Source organism: Podarcis pityusensis (genome assembly GCF_964106645.2).
Source record: "Podarcis pityusensis genome assembly, chromosome: 7".
Classification (NCBI taxonomy): Eukaryota; Metazoa; Chordata; class Lepidosauria; order Squamata; family Lacertidae; genus Podarcis; species Podarcis pityusensis.
The window spans coordinates 76,218,876-76,226,209 of record NC_138031.1 but is presented as its reverse complement, the minus strand read 5'-3'; positions in this window follow the sequence as shown (position 1 = coordinate 76,226,209).

Here is a 7,334-nt window from a genome sequence, read left to right as displayed (position 1 = left end):
CTGTTTGGTTGGAAAACTGCACCACAAGAAAAGTGTGAATTTTAAACGATAGCTCTGTTTCAGTTTGTATGTTGTTTCAGGAAGTCCACAAGAGATAGTAAAGGTAAAGGGACCCCTGACCATTAGATCCAGTCGCGGACGACTCTGGGGTTGCGGCGCTCATCTCGCTTTATTGGCTGAGGGAGCCGGCGTACAGCTTCCAGGTCATGTGGCCAGCATGACTAAGCCACTTCTGGCAAACGAGAGCAGCACACGGAAACGCTGTTTACCTTCCCGCCGGAGCAGTACCTATTTATCTACTTGCACTTTGACTTGCTTTCGAACTGCAGGGACCAAGCAACGGGAGTTCACCCCATCACCGGGATTCAAACTGCCGACCTTCTGATCGGCAAGTCCTAGTCTCTGTGGTTTAGCCCACAGTGCCACCCGCGTCCCTCCACAAGAGATACTTGTCTTTAAATGTGAAGTTAATCAAATTTTCCCTTCCTTCCCCTCCCTAGTTGTGAAAGATATTTGCCTGAGACTCTGGTGAACTACTGCCTGTTGGAATAGAGAACACAGGACTAGACAGACAAATAGTCAGTATAAGGCAGCTTTTATGTTCTTTCGGTGCAAATGTCCTGCAAAGTTGAGCTTCTATTGGTTACAGTGGTACCTCGGGTTACATACGCTTCAGGTTACACGCGCTTCAGGTTACAGACTCCGCTAACCCAGAAATAGTACTTCAGGTGAAGAACTTTCCTTCAGGATAAAAACAGAAATCGTGCTCTGGCGGCGCAGCGGCAGCAGGAGGCTCCATTACCTAAAGTGGTGCTTCAGGTTAAGAATAATTTCAGGTTAAGAACGGACCTCTGGAACAAATTAAGTACTTAACCCGAGGTACCACTGTATTAGGTTAGCTGCCTGAAGCATGCTACTTTCAAAGCAACCAGTGAAATTAGCAAATATTTGTGGTCATTCTAGTTAGTCTTGGCCGGTATTGGTGCCCACCCTGTGGAATGCCCTCCCATCAGATGTCAAGGAGATGAGTAACTATATAACCTTTAGAAGACATCTGCAGGCAGCCCTGTAGAGGGAAACGTGTTAATTTTTAATGCTTTATTATGTTTTTATATACGTTGGCTGGGACAACCCAGTCGGGTGTGGTACAAATTTTTGCAGGTTTAGGTACATATTGACAACAGCAAAATTTTGTCTGGTTACTAGTCAGGTTCCTATAGGAGGGGGGAAAAATAGGCTTGGCAGATTATTGTTTGTTCAAAATTTAATGAAAATGCTAATGCTGCTGCCAGACCTAATTGTTTAGCTGGAAAGGGCAAACATGATTTACATTAATTTGAACACCTTAATAACTAATTAAAATTATAGCCTCGTAGCCTTGCTCTCAGACATCCTTGCACTTTTACATAGCAACAAAGTATTGCTAATCACTCTCTCATGTGAAATTTTGGTTTGATTTATTGACACTTTAAGGCCATCTTGCAATTTGAACCTAATCAAACTTAACTGCAGATTTTGCACTCCGTGTGGCTCAGGGCTTTTATTCAACAGCTTACTTCTAAATATTGCTTGTCAAGCAGGATTTTCTCTACTGGTTTGGTCTGAGCAGTTTATCTTGGGCCAATTTTGCCTAGTGCGTTGGTCAAGGATTTTACAGATTTAAATCTCATCTGCTAAAGATAAGGGGAAAACCCTTGAAAAAGAAGGAAAAAAACACCATTATGACTGAATAATGCTCTTTTGTGAAAAATGAGTAATTTCATAATTTACCTGCCCCTTCCCCTTAGCAGATAGTTTTAATCTAAATATCAGAAAATTAAAAAGCAGGAAATTTCAGGGCTAGTCTTCCACAGGATTAATTCTCCTTTGAACACTGGAGACACATAGTGGGGTTTTTTTCTGTCATATGATTACTTACAAATACAGTGGTACCTCGGGTTACATACGCTTCAGGTTACATACGCTTCAGGTTACAGACTCTGCTGACCCAGAAATAGTGCTTCAGGTTAAGAACTTTGCTTCAGGATAAGAACAGAAATCAGGCTCCGGCGGTGCGGCAGCAGCAGGAGGCCCCATTAGCTAAAGTGGTGCTTCAGGTTAAGAACAGTTTCAGGTTAAGAACGGGCCTCCGGAACGAATTACGTACTTAACCCGAGGTACCACTGTATATGAATTGAGCACTGGAGAGCAAGCAAACATCCAGCCACACTGCAGACTTTAAAAACAGCTCCAGTTATCCAAAAACAACTGGCATGCCCTTCGAGCCTCGTAGGGCTTCTCTTTGCCAGCTATCTACAAAACTCCGACTCTTTTCTCCTTTACTAGCTACATTTTAATTCTCCCACATGCTGCTTCTTGAGCACCTCTCCAAGAAGCAAGTGAGATGTTTACATCAAACAGGAGCTATGCAACAAGTGCATTTAGCCAACAAAGTATACAAGGGCTTTGGGATGTTGACGATCCAAAAAGGATGCCTGTAGCAGGAGCTTTGGAAACAAACTAAAATAGACCAATGTGGTAAAAAAATAGCACTCATTAGTGTGAGCACTGACATAGGATAATGTCAAGCATGGTGGGGTTTCTGCATAAGAAGTCCTTGCTTTGGGGGACAGGTGTGGACAACTTGTAACCCCATTCCCAGCCAAACACATGCCACCTCACAAGCCATGGGTTTTGGAATCTCAGATGTTTTAATTCCCCCCCTTTTGTGCAGTCCCAGCCAGGCAACATAAAGTGGAGTCTGAATTCACCCCTTAATACATCCAAATGAGCTGCATTCACTTGAATGCAGACCTGGTTTAAGAACGGCGTGCAACTGAAGATCTTACCCATTATACTTACATGCACATATACTTCTCCATGGGTGCATGCAATTTGAAGACATGACCCCATGTGTCAGGGAGGAGGAAAGGTGGGAGCCCCTCCCCCTTTTCTGAACCTTCCCAAGGGCAGGAAGACAGTGTTGATTTAGAACAGTGGTTTGCAGAGGGGCATAGTCCAGAGGGGAAAAGCTGGGAAATACTGGGTGAGGAACAGCTAGAAGAGGGAACACCAGGAGAGAGACAGCTGGCAGATTCAGTGTCCTTGGACAGCATTCCTGACCCCCCTTCGCCTGAGACTAGATGGGCTTGGAAAGTGATAGAACAGGAAGTGCTACGGCAACAAGCTCAGATTATCCGATGTAGGAGTGACGTAGATTAATGGGGACGGAGGGAGTGAACCTTTACTGGGAGCATCACCATTTTTAAAGAGAGAAATGCATTCCTTTGTCTCTGGCTGTGATTATTAAAGAACTTATCTGGTAAGAAGGCTCCTCTCGTTTGATCTGCTTAATTACTGCCACCGGGGGAGGCATCCGATTCCCCGAAGCCTGACATCATGTATACATGCTTGCATTGCAATGCACATACTCTACCACCAAGTACAATGACTTGTACACAGGTTTTGTTCTATTTTCTTAAGATCAAAGCCAGCCCAAATTAAAATATCCCCTGTAGTTACTGAAATGTATTCAGCCTCAAGATCTGCCAAACCTCAAGGTAAGGTTGTCTGCCCATGGTTTGTTTTCATTTATTTCAGTTGCCTGAGATAGAACAGTATCATCCATCACCATCCCCAAAATCAGGGTACAATATTGAAGGCTGACAAAGTTATTTCGGCGCATGTGGCAGAAGACCTCACAAGCACTTGTGTCCGGAAGTGAATACAGTACAAAAATGGTAATAGCAAATTGCTGCCCTGTCGTGATGACACCAAAGTCAGCTGTCTGCTGAGTATATGTTACTATGAACCTTTATTATTCATTCTTGACTCCTGAAGGATAAAGGGTAATTCCTGAGGACAGTGATAGGACATAGGGAGAAAAAGATGGCTTGTAAAGACTATAGCTGACATCTTGGCAGGTGGTTCTGTAACCTGGATGGAGAATGTAATAGAGATTATCATATTTAGGGGTGGGACTCCTTTGCATAATAATTATCCCAGCATTTTCCCCCCAGTTTAGCACCGAAGCAGCAAATATAGAGTATATGGCTATCCCTGTGCATTTTGCCTATTGAATAAGGGAAAGCGCTATTAACTCCTCCTTGAGCAGGGAATAATAATAATATAATAATTTATTATTTATACCCCGCCCATCTGGCTAGGTTTCCCCAGCCGCTCTGGGCCGGTTCCAACAAAATATTAAAATACAGTAGTCCATCAAACATTAAAAGCTTCCCTAAACAGGGCTGCCTTCAGATGTCTTCTAAAAGTCTGGTAGTTGTTCTTTTCTTTGACATCTGGTTGGAGGGCATTCCACAGGGCGGGTGCCACTACCGAGAAGGCCCTCTGCCTCGTTCCCTATAGCTTGGAACCCTTTGTTTTCCAAGCACTCATAGAGAAGCAGGAATCCTAAACCTCCAATGTGCTTAAAAGGAAATCGTCTAAGTTCCTAGCTAGGGCCAGGGATATCTTGCCCCCAGATCTTGCCTATAGGGCTTGTCTCCAGATCTCACAGAACACAATATTTTCTGGTGCTACATTTGAGTAGATTTTTTTTTAAAAAATAGGAATATGAAACTATGCAAGGCGAAAAATACAAAGTGTGCAGCCATGCAGATTTACATGTTTCCTGCTCCCCCTCCCTTTTCCAGTACAGTTGGAATTGGGTAATCGTTCATGAATGACAGAGGCTATATTGCTTTCTGGAGTATATGCCGGAGTGCAGCAAGTAATTAACATGCCTTTCCACTGTATGTTTGAGGGTATTTTGTTTCAATGAATGGAAAGTAAAGGCTGCTTGCTCTCAGGAGAGGGATTTGAAAATAGCAGCTCCACCGTTTGGATGTTGGGGACAGAATTAAAGGCGGGGAAGAGTGCAGCCACTTCTCACCTCAGCCACAGATTCAACAGGGGTCTTAAATAGCTCTCTGCCTCAGCCCATCACTTCAATCTGCAATACAGCCATAATGATAGGGTCTCCTTCACAGGGCTGTTGCAAGGTAATACTATACATAAAGGACTCTGCTTGAAATGCACAATAAAGGCTAATTATCATCATAGGTTTTATACTTTGGTGAAGAGAAGATCACAAAATTTACACCAAGGTGTTCACAAAGGAGTCCGTGAGTGACTTCCATGTTTCTCTCTGCTGCTCTGAGTCCAGAAGTTAGGTGCTGCTGGAAATAGGATTAATATACATTGGTACCTTGGGTTAAGTACTTAATTCATTCCGGAGGTCCGTTCTTAACCTGAAACTGTTCTTAACCTGAAGCACCACTTTAGCTAATGGGGCCTCCTGCTGCCGCCGCGCTGCTGGAGGACATTTTCTGTTCTCATCCTGAAGCAAAGTTCTTAACCCGAGGTATTATTTCTGGGTTAGCAGAGTCTGTAACCTGAAGCGTATGTAACCTGAAGCGTATGTAACCCGAGGTACCACTGTAGAAGTGTGACAATGGAACTAAGAAAGACAAATATAGAGGTGGCTGTGCAGTTGGCAGTAATACTTTCAGTTTCCAGTGGCTACAGTCAACTGGAGACTTTGCCTCATAGGTATCTGTAGATCCCTTCTCCTGAAAAAACTGAGCAACCTGAATTTGCTGGTTGAAGATTAAATTCTACCTGCAAAGCAGCAATAGTTGGAAGCAGCCTAATTAGCACAACAGCAAAAGATGGGTACTCTAGTAACCTCCTGGTTGAATTATGGTAATATGTTGTTCATGTGGTGGCCCTTGAACACATCTTGCATTGGGGTTATGACTGCTTGAATATTGGCTGGTATGCCTAGGTTTCAGCAAACCATCCCAATTTTTTTTAAAAAGTGTGATTTTGATTGTTCCCTGGCAAGTGGGGCTTGCATTTGGTACCTTTTAAAGTTGGTACCAAATGCAAGAAGCCCTACTGGGATTGGTTCTGCTGGGGAGCTCCAAATCAGAGCTCTGAAATGGATTTAGCTCTTGCCCAAAGCAGGAGTTGCATTGCCGAATACAGGGATCTTCCTTTGCAGTCTGTCTTGAGTTCAAACTGAGTTGCGAAGGAAGGAAGAAAGGAAAGGATTGGATGATTGTTGAAGTTGGGTCAGCCCGGACTTTTTTTGCAGGTGGAACTCACTGGAACTCAGTTCCTGGCACCTCTCAGTTGAGCATAGTTGCCAGTATAAGAGAACAAGGTTCATGGTGAATTCCAGCATCTATTTTTCTAGAAAAATAGTACTGGGGTCAGCTGATGTCATAGTGGTACCTGAGGACCAGGCCCACCAGACTATTATTATCACCCTTTGCCATTGGACATCATTTCCCTGCCAGCCAGTGCTATGGAGTGAACATGTAAAAATACACAGGGTAGAATTTAACCTCTGGCTGCCATTTTTGATAGCAGCTACATGTTAAGTGTTATGTCTAATTCTGCCCTAAAATAGAAGGCAGCGAGGCTTTATGATCCCTTAGAGGAAATTGTGAATTTCTCCCTTCCTTCAACACTGAAGTAACCTCAGTGCCCTTGAGGTCATAAGAAGATGTAAATGAGAGTTTCTCAGTAGTATGGAAATTGAGAGTAGCTTACACATTTATGATGTGTGGAAAGCTCGAGGTCTTTCCTCATATATCTTATTCCACCATTCAATGAACTGCAGCTGCTTAGACCAGAGGTCTCTGCCATATATATATATATTCCATATATATGCATAGAGTTTTTTAGATCTCTTTTTTACCAGCCTGATTCCTCTTCATTAATAAGTGCAGGATAGTTAATTTTCAGCATGACTCTTACAAAAGAGCATTAACATTTGCTAGCTCGAGGGTGTCATCTTGTACCAGTTCTAATTTATAGTCTCAGGAAAGAAATCATTAAGGGCCTAAGTGAATGAGCTGTCTATTCCTAAATCAGGTCGATATAATTTGGTTAGAGGTCCCAGACCTAAAGGACAGTGAAATGGCCCACCTGAGTACAAACTGCTCTGCTGAAGTACACATCTTGGAAACACATTATAAAGATTTCCCTGACAGACCCTTCCAATGTCAAGGCATTAATTTCAACCTTTAATCTTGTATTAGAACTGAGCATGCATCGGTTCCACTGAAACCAAACTGCCGTGTGTTCCTCTTCTCTGGTGACTAAAGCCTTTATCACTCATAAAGAGACTTTATCACTCATAAAGATGGACTTCAGTGGGGAAAGCCCAGGTTCACATCCACAAGTAGGGCTTGTTCCCACTGCACACTTACCACAGTGACTGGGTCACAAAGTGAGGACTACCAAGTGTCATCCTGAGCCACAAGAGATCAAAGATTCCAGATCACGTGATGAGTGGGCTTCCCCCAATATGCACCTATGGTTTGCTGGGTGTCAGGAGTTCA